Below are 15,349 nucleotides of genomic sequence, written 5' to 3'. Positions count from 1 at the left end.
CAACTATCTATTTTTATTTTTCCTTTCTTCTCTCTCTCTTCCATTCTTCTCATCTTAGCTAATTTGAATTTATTTAAATTATTATACTATTTCTGTCATCTTGATGTATCAAACTTGTATTTATAAATGTAGGGAGAGGCCTTAATATAGGCTCTTGCCTGTTGGCCAATCCCAAACCGCATTTTGACGGCAATAAATATTGTTTAAACTATTTTAAAAATTATAGTAAACAGTATAAATGTAATTATTTTTGTTCGGTTATTTTTTATTTAAACCGAAAAAGAAAACACAGACAAATGCAAACAAAACGAAAATTGTACACCTTAATTGACAGTCATTCCAGTTCACAATTGTCACATTGTTATAAAAAATAAAAGCGAAATAAGATCCGTGTGTGCACAATCTATCCGAGAAAAATAAAAATCCATGTAGGCATTTTAGCCATGCATGACAATGAACATGTATGCATCTGCAGTACTGTGCCACTCAAGAAAACGATTCCGAAACTGATCATGAGATGGGTGATGTGTGATCGTTCATTTTCATAGTAATATTTTTAACAAGACAAAACAAAAAAGTACTAAACTGGAACTGGAAACTCTATTTACGTGCCCCTATCCACAACTTATTTTTGTGCTTATATCCAATTAAGGTTCAAGCACGCTGTCCTGGGCACACACCTCAGCTATCTGGGCTGTCTGTCCAGGACAGTTCGTTAGTTGTTAGTTGGTTAGTGGTTAGTGAGAGAGAAGAGGATGTAGTGGCCTTACACCTACCCATTGAGCCCTTAAGAACTCGCTCTGGGTTGGAGCCGGTACCGGGTTGCGAACCCTGTACCTACCAGCCTGTAGTCCGATGGCTTAACCACTACGCCACCGAAGCCGGTAGCCATTTAGTAAAGTCAACGCGAGCGCGGACCAAATAGCAGACACTTCGCAAACTTGAAGTAACACCGAGTGGGAGCCGTGTTCTGATTGGCTGAATTTCGATTCCTCGGTGAAGCCTGTTTTTTACCTAAGTCTACAAAGAGTAACTGCATCCAAAGACATGTCTGGACTCTAAAATTTGACCCAAAATAGTTAAGACTGCTCAGCCAAAAAGTTTTTAAGGTGATTTTGAGCAATTGAACGGGCGCCGAAATAAAATGCGTTAGACTACTTATAAAAAAATAAACATAAGAATTTTGAACTGCTTCGAAAACGTTTAAAGTCTAACTAGCCCAAAAAAAGAGGTTACTCACGGAGGCAAAGGAGGTTGGTGTCTAGGGGGATCCGATGTAGTCGGTGGTCTCAAGATGCTGGAGGAACTGCCGGTAATCGGAGTCTGCTAAGGACTTGGTGATTGGACGGTAACGTGGACCCGCGACGGTTTTGAGGACACGGTGTATTGTCGGGTTGTCCATCTCCGATAGCAGCAGACCTTGGTTGAATCTTCCGTTCCGGCGGATGGTTACGCACACAGCGATTTGTCCCTCCTGCATCTTGAGTCGGTGCACCGCGAATTCCCCCTCGTTGAGTCCGTCTGGTAGAGGTTGGTATGACTGTTCTTTTGGACGACTCATCAGTAGACGTACATCCGTGAGATTCGTCTTGACCAGCTGTTGGTATCGCTGTTGGAGACGGCCGGCCTGCAGTGACCACTGCTCCACTGGTTCTGTCCCCGGCTGCGGCGGTTGAGAGGGGCGACTTGGCCTGGCTGGAGTGGCACTCGGAGGAGTGTTCGCCTTCCTCCTCTTCACAACAGGTTCTTTCCGGGCCTGCGCCTCAACGGGTGTCGTCGACTGGATCGGCGACACATCCGGAGGCGCTTGAGTAGGAACTGGTGCAGGTGGCCGATTGAACGGGGTGACACAGATGGCTGTGTCCAGTTCGTCCAGTTCGTCATCTTCCTGAGGGACGGAAGCCGAGACAGCCGGGGCCGGAACCTCTTCCATCTTGGTCGTCTTCCTCTTTTGAGTGGCGTTGGGCGGTCTAACAGAAGGAGTCGCCGCCGGCGGTTTAGCCACCGGTTTTGACACCCCACCCCCCCCCCTGCGCCGCCGCTGGCGCACGTCTCCTTTTCCTCCACCTTCCTTTCTTCTGTATGCGATCTCCGTACACCAAGGTCACGGTTCAACCAGGATCCAGGAAATATTTTTAGGGGGGGACCAAAAAAGAAGGGCACATTGACTCGTCAAAAGGGCACCTTACTACAAGTTTTGATATTTACAATTAATATGAATTCCTACAGTTCTACGTCATAATATACTAGCAATAATGAAGTAAATTGGCGTCACTCGCGTTAGAACCTCAATGGGGCCCCATTGAGACTCAATAACACAGACACATATCTGCAAGCTTGCGCATGTACACGAAAATCTTGATTTCATTTATCTACAATATAATTATTGTTTACTTAAAAAAAAAAAAAATCTACAAATAAAAAGGGCACTTGGACATTTTGAGGGCACTTGAACAATTTTTTGGGGGGACGCGTCACCCTGGTCCCCCCCCCCCTTGGATCCGCCCATGCGGTTGCTCGTGACCCGGTGTACGAGACGCGATATTCGATCAGGCTTCCATACGTTGCAATTAGTCCCCCCAGGTGGGGGGGTAATTGCACAGCGCACTCAACAACGTCTAGTTGGATAGGCTGCATATTTGAAACTGAAAAAAAAAAAAAAAAAAAAAAGTACTAAAAGAATTCTGGGACAATAGTGTAGCATTTATAGGCTAAAAGTGAGGTCATGGGCGGTTTATAAATAGCGGGGTCAACGATCCACATCTACTGCGCCGAATAACCGGACATGCAAATCGTTTTGGATACAAGGGGGTGCCTATATTTATGCACCATTTTAAAAATATTTATTTACTACAGACATAAAACAGTTTGTAGTGTATTTCAGATTATGCACTTCTTCATTGGTGAGAGACGCATTTTATTAAATATTTCACAATGTTCATATAGAAAATGGTCCTTGAAAGATTAGGTGCGCCGATACACCGGACACCACTGTATTACAATTCTGAAATATGATTATTAGTTTAGGTATCAATGCGCATCCGGCTTCTCACCCCCTTACCTCTGCCATTTTCTTCGCTGAGTTAAAATTAATAGATATAGATAGAAAAAAATTATTGCAATATTAATTTGCCATCACTTTAAGTCTTTTAAATAATTGTGCTTTAGAATTTGTTCATTGCATTGTTTACTACTTAGTATTCTCGGAACCGGCGTGACGTCACACGGCCTAGTTACCGATCATCCGGGTCTTTGGGGGTGAAGCAAAGCCTTAGTGATTACTGGTTTACATAGAATAAAGTTATCGTATTAAGTTTTTACATGCCTTACATATTGTCATTTATTTTCTGTAGCTAACACATAGTTGCAATACGTCTTATGTGTATTATAACAGCTTGGGTTGCCATATAAGAGAAACGAACAACGAGAATCTGAATTAGTATAATCTATATTTAGTACCGATGTGTTTCCGTGTACTTTGAATGTCGTGGGGACAGGGCAGGTTGGGCAGAATATAATTTTTGTTGATGCAATTTTCAGGTAATGTTAATTATAAATTTTAGCAATTTTGAAATGATAAGATAATTATTAATATAATAATTATGATGTGGGCTACAATATATATAATTTGTATTTATAATAAAAAAATTATGCATGATTAAGTTAATTATTTTTATGATTTAATAATTATTTTATTTCCAAATAATATGTAATAATTAAACAATGGCAAAGTTGTTACTTTACAAGTTCAAAATTACAATAGTATTATTGTCATATCTTATTATATAGATGTATTGGCAACAGTATAATGTTCCACTGAATACATTCTTTTATTCTTAAAACAAAATACAGTTTCTTGAAATAATGAAATGCTTTTGTTTTTACAGATTGCAAAATTACCACATGATGTTGCCCTTCCTTACCGGTTAAATGCAGGCAACAAAAAATAGCATCAATAAAATATAGCCATCCTCAGACCTTGACATCTAGGGGGAGCAATATCTCTCTCTACTTACCCATCATACCTGAGATTAGTTTCAAGGAGAATAATATATAGTTTTCTTTGGCATATGAATTTATATACATGTAGTATCAATATGGTAATATTTTAAATTGCCCCCCATAAACTACATTAGGGAGCAAATAATCAGTTCCCTCAGTTATTTTCATGTCGAGGTCTACAACCTAATAAAACATAAGTGTTACCTCGTGGAACAAACATGGAAATGTTTTAATAATAGGGTTTAACCTGGTATATTTAGTAATAAAACACAAAAACTTACCTGAGTAAATAATGGTTAATATATATATGTATAATATTGGTGTTGTTTTATATCTAGTCACAATGGATATTGCGGGTATTTTCTTGTTCAGTCTTGTGCTGTATTGGAATTGTTATTGCAGTTCAATTTAAGTAATATCTACAAAACTAATTTTTAATAGTATACAGCTGAAGAAAGGAGGTAAATATGGTTGTTAATAAACTGATCAATATCGGTATGCCTTATACTAGACTACACATATTTAACCTAAGTTGCTTTTAACCCGGGTTAAATTACCTCATGTAGATGCACTTATGTAGCATATTCAAGGAAAATATATAAATGAGATAGTTAAATGCTGTATTCTCCATGTCAAACAGTGTTTTCAAAATGAAAAACAATTATCAGATATGGCAGTTGACCATTCATTTTATTGTAGGTAATTTCTAAAGCAGATTACACACACAAACACACACACACAAACACACACTGAACTGAGAATACCATGAAACTACATATATATGCAAAAAGGTAAGTCCTCGAACTTGAACAAGTAAAATTTACAAATGTACCACAACCACCAAATTACATTGATCCACAATAGAATAGATTTTTATGTATTTTTAGATTTATGTATATGTATGTGTATTGTTTTCCCTAGCTTGTTTTAGCACGGTGCAGCACCATGCCTCAATAGTCTAGCACCATCTTGCCTTAATCAGTAATTTTTCACTAATTAATTCTAAAATTGCCTTTATAAAACACCCAAAAAGGTATTATTAATTAATAAAATATGCCTTTTACATCTTTTGCCATTCATTTATTAAAGCAAGCACATAAATTACATTAATGTTTATTTCAATTAATTTTTGTGTATTTTTAATTTAAAAAACAAAGTGCCCCTAAAATGGTGAAAATGCCCCAAAAGTGTTTGGTCTACCATGCCTTTACACATTTTAGTGATTTCCCTAGAAATGAGGCATATATATATATATATATATATACTGAAACAAAGGCACACACATTATTTACCCTCTGCACCAAAGTAAATACTAAACACACGGAGAGGGGTGTGGGGGTGAGGATGACCTATATTTTCTTACTGCAGGCCTGCTAGACACATTAGCAAAAAAAAAAAAATTATAATTAAAGTTTAAAAAAGAATTTAGGCCTATATTATAATTATTATATGTGTGTAATTTAGCAGTATAAACTTTTATTTTAAAATTAAAAAATAAATAAATAAGATGTAGTAGCTGTGGTATAGCAAAATAAATACAAGTATAGATAATATCCAAGCAACTAAGATTAAACGAAAAATAAAGACCACACAAATTTAATGATAAAGGAATATACTCTTTATTCAAGAACTGGATGCATCGTTTTGTTGGGGTTTTTTTCATGGAAGACGATGGAATTATGTATTTTATTTACAGTATAATGTGGGATTTTTATCACTGCACATGCTTTAACCATTTTGTTTGCTAAATTAATCTCTGTTGGTGTCAACAAGCAACAACATTAAAGTCAACGTAGTCACATTCTGTGAGGGAAGCCATGGAATTCCATCAGGTTTGTCGTTTTAATGACCCTACCCACAAGCGGCGCTTAGTCTCTTCTTTTGGAAATTTGTAAAACGATATTTTTTTTAACATCATGTTATGGTTTATGCAGCCAACTGCACAACATGTGTTGGGCATCGTGACCGTTAACTGTTGTAAATGATCGACCAAAGTTGCCTCATTTCACTATCAAACCATACGTAACTAAGGAGAAGCTTCACCACGTCACGTGATAAACAATGGCGGCCAGGGGTCGAAGTACCCGTATGTTCAGTTCCGAGAATAATATTGTTGTTTTTGTTAAATTAAATTGTATCTAATCATAATATGTGGGTTTTTTCACAGCCACTAACAATGTAACATGTTCAGTCCCGCTGTTGCGAGGAAATTAGGGGGTTTTTCAGATTCCAGCCGATCTTTCTCCCGATTGATCCCCTCAGTTCGACGGATACAGAGGCCTACCCGGTTTACTGCTAGTCTTAGGAATCGACTTCAGCAGGCTCAGCCATTCAGGTTACTTAGAAGCAGCTATCTCTTAGTTCTCTATGAAACTGAAATGTGTACTCTTTTTCATCAGGTATTACATGGTATGATAATGACATAAATCCCTGTGCATGGCTGATGCCCTATTATAGAATAGAGTTTGGAACTATATAGCCATTTTAATCATAAAAATCACAATAATGGTGGCTATTTTGTTTATATGGGTACCTGTGAAAATTAGTTCTTGCCTAACTTCGGGGCCCATTTACAGACAGAACTAAATGATCTGACATGAATCCCTATGCATGGCTAATACCTTATTATAGAGTAGAGTTGGGAACTACATAGCCATTTACGTCACGAAAATTGGTTTAAGGGCAGATGGTGTTGTATGGGTGTCCGTGAAATTAAGTTGTTACCTATTTTCAGGCTCGATTTACAGACAAAACTAAATGATGTGACTTAAATCCCTATGTGTGGCTGATACCCTATTATAGTGTAGAGTTAGGAACTACATAGCCATTTTCGTCACGAAAATGTTTTTAAGGGAAGATGGGGTGGGTATTGGGGTTGTATGGGTGTCCATGAAAATAAGTTGTTGCCTATTTTGAGGCTCCATTTACAGACAGAACTAAATGATGTGAAATATCTTTTGTTTCCATTGACTGTCGTTTGATATTTTGTCCTTGATTTCAGATATAATTGATTGTAACTGATGATTTTTACTTTCTGTCATTTCTGTCATTCTGTTTATTCAGCATTTCATATTGTAAACTTTTCATTTTTGGGAGGATATCCACGCTTATAAAAACAACGGAAGTGGTAGTGTTTAGCATTAAAATCATTTATGTTGGGTGCCAAATAATATATACACCGAAGATGGAAATAACAAAAAATGTATTCGACATTAGGGGATCACACAAACATCTTTTTTGTATTGCGTAAAATAATAATATTAAAACATTGATCTGTTCAGCAAAACCGGAACTGCCTGTGAATATCAGACCGATAACATCTTCGGTTCAATTAAAAGACAAGTAAGCTTGTATTTTGTATACACTTTTTTGTAGGTAAAATAAGGAGTATGTCTTTCCACAAAGTCTATCAACACACAACAACATGGTAACCACCTAGCTCTCCTCCCCCTGAAGGGTGTGGTGCCTCTTGATAAATAACGTGTAAAATGTGTGTTCAGTTGCTTTTCTTATTATTACTATGACTTTTCTTTGTATTAATTTATTTTAATTTTTTAGAATATTTAGAGGTGCTGTATGTGATGTTGCAGAAGTGACTTGGTGTTTTATGTTATACACAACCCATTCTGAACATTGATGTGTATCATGTTGCAGAAGTGGGTTGGTGTTTCATTTGATTGACACAAATCATTCTGAACATTGCCACTTAGTAATGTGTGAGTCGTACTTACCTTAACATAAATTCAAATTGTTGTTTTTTTCTTCTTTTTTTCTTTGGAGATGGCTAAAGATGGGTTGTGAGTCTAGCTGGGTTACAGCGACCCCAAGATGATCAACCTCTTGATAAATAACGTGTAAAGTGTGTGTTCAGTTGCTTTTCTTATTATTACTATGACTTTTCTTTGTATTAATTTTTTTTTTTTTTTTAGAATATTTAGAGGTGCTGTATGTGATGTTGCAGAAGTGACTTGGTGTTTTATGTTATACACAACCCATTCTGAACATTGATGTGTATCATGTTGCAGAAGTGGGTTGGTGTTTCATTTGATTGACACAAATCATTCTGAACATTGCCACTTAGTAATGTGTGAGTCGTACTTACCTTAACATAAATTCAAATTGTTGTTTTTTTCTTCTATTTTTTCTTTGGAGATGGCTAAAGATGGGTTGTGAGTCTAGCTGGGTTACAGCGACCCCAAGATGATCAACCTCTTGATAAATAATGTGTAAAATGTGTGTTCAGTTGCTTTTCTTATTATTACTATGACTTTTCTTTGTATTAATTTATTTAATTTTTTTAGAATATTTAGAGGTGCTGTATGTGATGTTGCAGAAGTGACTTGGTGTTTTATGTTATACACAACCCATTCTGAACATTGATGTGTATCATGTTGCAGAAGTGGGTTGGTGTTTCATTTGATTGACACAAATCATTCTGAACATTGCCACTTAGTAATGTGTGAGTCGTACTTACCTTAACATAAATTCAAATTGTTGTTTTTTTCTTCTATTTTTTCTTTGGAGATGGCTAAAGATGGGTTGTGAGTCTAGCTGGGTTACAGCGACCCCAAGATGATCAACCTCTTGATAAATAACGTGTAAAATGTGTGTTCAGTTGCTTTTCTTATTATTACTATGACTTTTCTTTGTATTAATTTATTTGTTTTTTTTTAGAATATTTAGAGGTGCTGTATGTGATGTTGCAGAAGTGACTTGGTGTTTTATGTTATACACAACCCATTCTGAACATTGATGTGTATCTTGTTGCAGAAGTGGGTTGGTGTTTCATTTGATTGACACAAATCATTCTGAACATTGCCACTTAGTAATGTGTGAGTCGTACTTACCTTAACATAAATTCAAATTGTTGTTTTTTTCTTCTTTTTTTCTTTGGAGATGGCTAAAGATGGGTTGTGAGTCTAGCTGGGTTACAGCGACCCCAAGATGATCAACCTCTTGATAAATAACGTGTAAAATGTGTGTTCAGTTGGTTTTCTTATTATTACTATGACTTTTCTTTGTATTAATTTATTTAATTTTTTTAGAATATTTAGAGGTGCTGTATGTGATGTTGCAGAAGTGACTTGGTGTTTTATGTTATACACAACCCATTCTGAACATTGATGTGTATCTTGTTGCAGAAGTGGGTTGGTGTTTCATTTAATTGACACAAGTCATTCTTAACATTGCCACTTAGTAATGTGTAAGTTGTATTTACTGTAACATCATAAGATCAAAGCTTCTTTTTCTTTTTTTTAAATATTTGGAGATACCTAAAGATGGGTTGAGAGTCTAGCTGGGTTACATCCATGACCCCAAGATGATCAACCTCTTGATACATAACGTGTAAAATGTTTTTTCAGTTGCTTTTCATAATATTGCTATTACGTTTTTTGGGTGGTATTACTTTATTTAAATTTTTTAGAATATTTACAGGTGCTGTTGGTAATGTTGCAGAAGTGACTTGGTGTTTTATGTTATACACAACCCATTCTGAACATTGATGTGTATCATGTTGCAGAAGTGGGTTGGTGTTTCATTTAATTGACACAAGTCATTCTGAACATTGTCACTTAGTAATGTGTGAGTCGTACTTACCATAGCATTATAAATTCAAAGGATTTTTTAAAAATATTTGGAGATGGCTAAAGATGGTTTAAAAGTCTAGTTGGGTTACAGCAACCCCAAGATGATCAACCTCTTGATAAACGCAAGAAGGGAATATCTTGTTCTTTTTTTAAAAGTTTACAATGATCAAGAAGATGATGGATGGTGTTATCTTTTTGAAGACAAGCGACATCAAGTTCAAGTAGTTAAACACACATACATATTTGTTCTCATACTCTGACTGATGACCAGCTATGGTTTCATGTACAAATTTTTAAAGTACATGAAAGGCCTATTGAGAACAAAAGTACATTTTGAAATGCTAACAATGAGGCCGAAACCTTTGTAGTGACATTGTTTTCTTCTGTCTTTCAATGCACAGTGCATCCACTACTTATTTATTATAAAGAAAACCACCACTTCATAAGTATTGTAGTAACAATACCATTTATGAAATGTCCCTATACATAAAGCTCAAAATGTACAGTAAACAAGTCACCACAAAGGTATCAGGGTTGATGCATTTTAGTAATAGTTGTAAAGTTTTTTAAGATGCAATAAATGTATGATGCAAAGTATGGTTTGAATAAAAAGCAGGTAAGTTTAAATTTGTTCTACTCTATATTTAGATGATGTAGTTGGGGTATGTTGGAAGAGTTAAAGAAATTTAATTGTGAAGTTACATAAATGGGTTTGTATTTTTAAATTTATTCCATTTAACTTCCTTAAAATAAAAATACTACATAATTGAATATATATTGGAAAGAAGTATTGGAATGCAGTATGTGATTTTGTTCTAATGTAGGGGAGACTACTCGTGTGCAGCACGTTTTTGGGTATAGGCTAGAAAAAATATCGGGACACTCCGACCTCAAGATAAATAAAACACGTTAACCAATTAACAGTATTTTCAAAATAAATATCGACAAAATCAGGCAACTACATGTTATCTGTTCCCTTGAATGTTTTTTCATACATGAAATAACGACAATAAATGCACATCAGCAGAAATTAGTAAATTGTTACAGAATTAAAGTAGGAATCAATACACGGTCAAAATATTAATCGATACCGAATACACAGTATCGTGTATTTTGTCAGTACTAGTATTGGGATGTATTGGTGTATCCGTATCACCCCTATTAATGACATGTACGTATAGTTAGTAGCATATAATATAACGTTTAGCTGCTTCCGGTTTTCTAAATATAGCTGCAGCGGGAATTGGTGAGTTAATGGTGGCATTTTGCCAAGCGTGATTACTGCCTGTTTTTAATTAATATTGCTTTTGTTTTTGTTTTCGTTTAAAAGTTATAATGTTTAGTAATGGAAATGGATTGTCCGACTACAATTAAACACTCTAACAATGTTATGCCCTGTAATGCTCTGAAACGCTAAACCATACCCCAGCACACATTTTGTAATGTGTAAGTTAAACACACGCAACAATATTCACAAACAAGTCATGCGATATGTATACTTTAATTTTAAAGCATTTGACGATGTGGGAAAGCAGATTTCGACCATATGATAATTATTTTGTGTACATACGTTTACCTACAATACAAAATAAAAGCCCCTCCCTCCCCCCTCCCCCCCCCGACTCCCCCAACCCATCCCTGAACAAACAAAAAGCATACCATTTAAATAATAATGAATAACTGCTTTGTGTAACAGTTTGAGACAACAACCCCACATAAAGTAACAAAATTTGGACATACCCACCACCTCATGCATTAAATGATATTTGAATGGCCTAAACAACAATTGTTAAAGCAGTAAAATACTAAATAGTTAATACAAAAATTCATTAATGGTAATTTTTATATGCCCATCTATGATGGATTGTATTATGGTCTGCTAACATAATTAGAATTGAATCATACCCGTAACATATTCATTACTATCTGTGGTTTTCCATCAAACTCCTGATGGGTGTATCGTGTACCTTGCTGGTACTCTTGGTTTTGGTGTTTTTTACAAACATTAAATATTACACATTTTCTCATTTCTTTTTTCAGGTTATTGTACATCTTCAAAACTGTGCAACTGAATACATACTGGTATCCTTCTTTTTAATTACAAATATATACAGAGTGATATAAATTTTGTTCAACACTTTTAAATTTAACTATGGCAGAAAGAAAATTAGCAAAATTTATTGCAGAACATCAGGTTAATATTCCTTCAGTAGATCCCAGCTGTTTTGCTGTTTTATTAGCTGACAGCAGGGGAATATATTTGAAAAATGCACATACGGAATTGCAATTGCCTGTAGTGTTCCTTTGTGAAAAAGGTGCTCGTACAGCAGTACTTTTTAATATTTTGAAAAGCAGGTTGCCTAAATTAATTAAAGAGCATGGCAAACCACCTGTTGTGTATGTCTGGTCAGGTACCTGCGACATTACCAAAATCTTTTCTAAGGAAAGATACATTACATTGAGAGATGAAACCTCTCGAACAGTACAAGACATTGTCAGCATTTACAAGCAGTTAATGGCCTTTGTCTTAAATGTGGGTGGGAAAGTTAGGTTTGTCGGTACGACATTCCACTCAGCTGTTGACTGGAATGCATCGAAAGGTCATACAGCAACAGATCAGTTCTTGTTGGTGGATTCACAAATCAAAGAACAAGTGGATTCACTTAACAAAGCGATTGAAGATTTGAACAGTGATCTTGGTCGTTGTACCTTAAAATTTAATTGTGACCTTTGTCGTACTCGAACGGGCCGGCGAATTTTTACTCGAACACTGCTGAAAGATGGTGTGCACCCAATTCCAATACTTGCCCAAAAGTGGCTATTGCGGTTGCATTTGGACATTGTTGAGGAATGTTATAAACTTAACTGTACTGTTTCCAGTCCAGAACTGGAATTGCATGCTGATCGGCAAGAAGTGCTTGCCTTACTGTGTACTTGAAATATTTGTTTGGTGAATCTGGTACATGGGTTAGGCATGATGTATTTAGTGCTGTTGCAGCAAAGGTTACTCCACATTACCATTGGTCACATCTACCATATACTTGTATATGTAGGTTACTCTGTACAGTTGGTAGAATGGCATTCATAAATAGTATTTCCTAGACAGGACAGCACAACCATATCTACCACAAATATGGGTCCACCAGTGCACTTCAGGCAGATACTCTACCACTGACGTAATATATTTTATGTTGTGCAGTGTTCGGGTCTTATATGAATAATAGATTTTTGGGGGGCCAATGGATAAAAATTATTGTGGATTGAATGGATTATTTCTTGTTTTTAATCCAAAGTTATTACTATAAAATTGCAGTAGGCAAAAGATTTTAGAATTGCTGTAGGCAATTATCCGTAAGTTCATACCCTGTGTCACATACCTAATTATAGTTTTTATATTTCAGGACATTGGCTACAATTATAAAGTGAACTTGGTACCATATGTTGCACATAATATATATGTGTGTTGCTATTCGAAACAAGTGAGAATTATAGCTGAGCAATAAACACCTGCGAATTGAAAGGAGTCATAACCATGGAATAATCACATTCTTCATTATTTCATCACATTCTTCATTATTTGGGTTAAAATGTTTACTTCTGTACAAGGATACATATATAATTGATGTGTTTAATTAAATTATTGAAATATTAAAAAATAATAACACCTACAGATACTTTATATATATTTGCAAAAATTACATTTCAAGTTTATATCATTTGGCAGTGTCTGTATATATAAAAAAGTATATGCAGGGCTTCTACATTATGGTAGCCCCACTCCCATGGCTAGTAATATTCATGTTGGGCTAGTAAATAACTACTGGAAAAAAAAAACCTTGTCTTATTTTGTGAATATGAATATGCTGCCCCCTTTTGTCGCCCCCAATCTAGGGGTTTTTAAGGTCTTATCTCTTTAGACAACATATCTGATTATTACTATTAGTGAAATTGTATATATTTAAAGTGGGGCTAGTTAATTTTTAATCATGGATAGTACATTTTTAAAATCACTGATCCATGGCTAAGGGATTTTTTTTATAACATTCTAGAAGCCCTGAGTATATGTGAACAACAGTTTCACTAATTGTTGTATGGATAATTAAATAATTAATTATTAAATGTAATGGTTGAAAATCTAGCTGGGTTACAGCGACCCCAAGATGATTGACCACATTTTATAAGTCATTGGGAATCTGGTTTTAACTACTTTCAGTTAATACATTATCTTTCTGTCAGTCAAGGTGGCACTAGAAGAAGCGTCTTTCTTCTTGAATGCAAAATAAAACTTGGTAGTTAGAAAAAACTTTTTGTTCTCATACCCTGACTGATGACCAGTTATGGTTTCATGTATAAAAAATTACATGAAAGGCCTATTGAGAATAAAAATTATTTTAGAAATGCTGACAATTAGGCCGAAACCTTTGGGGTGACGCAATATTAAAAGATATTGAAATTGAAATTGAATGTGTTGGTAAATTTTTCAATTTTCTACAATAAACTTTTTTTAAAATTAAAAGATTCAGTACTCCATAAATTATTCAATGGATTGTCTTTTCTATAAAATTAAAGTAACAGTATTGTACTTTTAAGTTAGTGTGTATGTACACTTAACTTACGTCACCACAAAGGTATCAGGGTTGATGCATTTCAACAACAAAAATATGTAACGAAAAGTTTAACAGATACAAGATGCAGAAGGTGAGTCCCACCCCCCGACATAAACACACCAAAAAAAACCCTAATCAACAAAAACAAAAAACAAAGCAGGAATACAAAAAAACCAAAGGTTACACATTAAAATAAACAACATGTATGCTTTATTGCTAGTATGCAAGACGTATTGGACTGGGGTTTTTTCAAAATATAAAAAGGGGAAATAGTAATTTTATTTGATATCAAAGAAATTAATTAATAAACTTGTTAAATAAATTTTACGATAAATATATAACAATTACAGTACGTTATGTTCATATACAAGGTCTCTTTATATTTATTTGTACGATATACCATTAAACAGCTCATTATTGGTATTGAGACAATGTCGAAAAATTTAAGCTGGTGCTCCAAATAAAACTGATAAATGTACAAAAGTAATAAAGAGTTGTCTCCCTTGACAAGCTTTTTTGTTTTACCAATCGATAACTTCCGGTCACAAAAGTTCGCTACAAAAGTTCGCTAGAATCACAGTAGGGCCATGTTGTCGTAATGTTGATTTGCTCTGGATTTCCTCCTTTGCCGAAAGACCCGATTGAATTCGTCTCCGTTTAATTTTCTCCAATATTTACAAACGTGTCGTAATACTACTTTCTTAGGTCTCACTACACATATCACTATAGTTACTAACTGTGACACATGTTATGGGTCACATATTCACTTCTAGGAAATGGTGAAGAATTAAAACAATATGTATGTTTAATGGTAAGCCTTCTGGCTGTATTTTGCCCATGCTATTTTGTAATATTGTGCATCGACCTTTTGGGACATGGGTATATAGCGCAAGAGACAGCCGGAGTGAATCGGTTAACGAACCACCTGTTCGGACCGGTACCAAAACCAGATGCGGTCATATAGCAAAAAACTGAGACGGAAATGTTATCAATTTTGGAGTGATAATAAATGCTTATAATTATAATATCAGTGTCATGGGAAAAATAAAATAAATACGCCATTGTATATGGTAATCGTCCAAAGAAATAAAAATCTCATCAATATACTGCATGTTTTCCACTAAAAACCAATAAAAGAAAGAAATGTTTTAT

At 35.2% G+C, this 15,349-nt stretch overlaps 1 long non-coding RNA gene across 1 annotated transcript; it reads left to right on the top strand.

The window, feature by feature from the left end:
* The first annotated feature begins 10,741 nt into the window (after positions 1–10,741).
* LOC121379368 lies at positions 10,742–14,221 on the top strand. The gene is made up of 2 exons (XR_005958836.1): positions 10,742–12,190; positions 13,564–14,221. It is a non-coding gene; the product is annotated as an uncharacterized LOC121379368 (long non-coding RNA).
* Positions 14,222–15,349: the final 1,128 nt, after the last annotated feature.

The sequence above is a fragment of the Gigantopelta aegis genome, chromosome 8 (assembly GCF_016097555.1).
Source record: "Gigantopelta aegis isolate Gae_Host chromosome 8, Gae_host_genome, whole genome shotgun sequence".
Lineage (NCBI taxonomy): Eukaryota > Metazoa > Mollusca > Gastropoda > Neomphalida > Peltospiridae > Gigantopelta > Gigantopelta aegis.
Note: the sequence above shows the minus strand (reverse complement) of the source record. Positions and strands in the feature narration are given on the sequence as shown.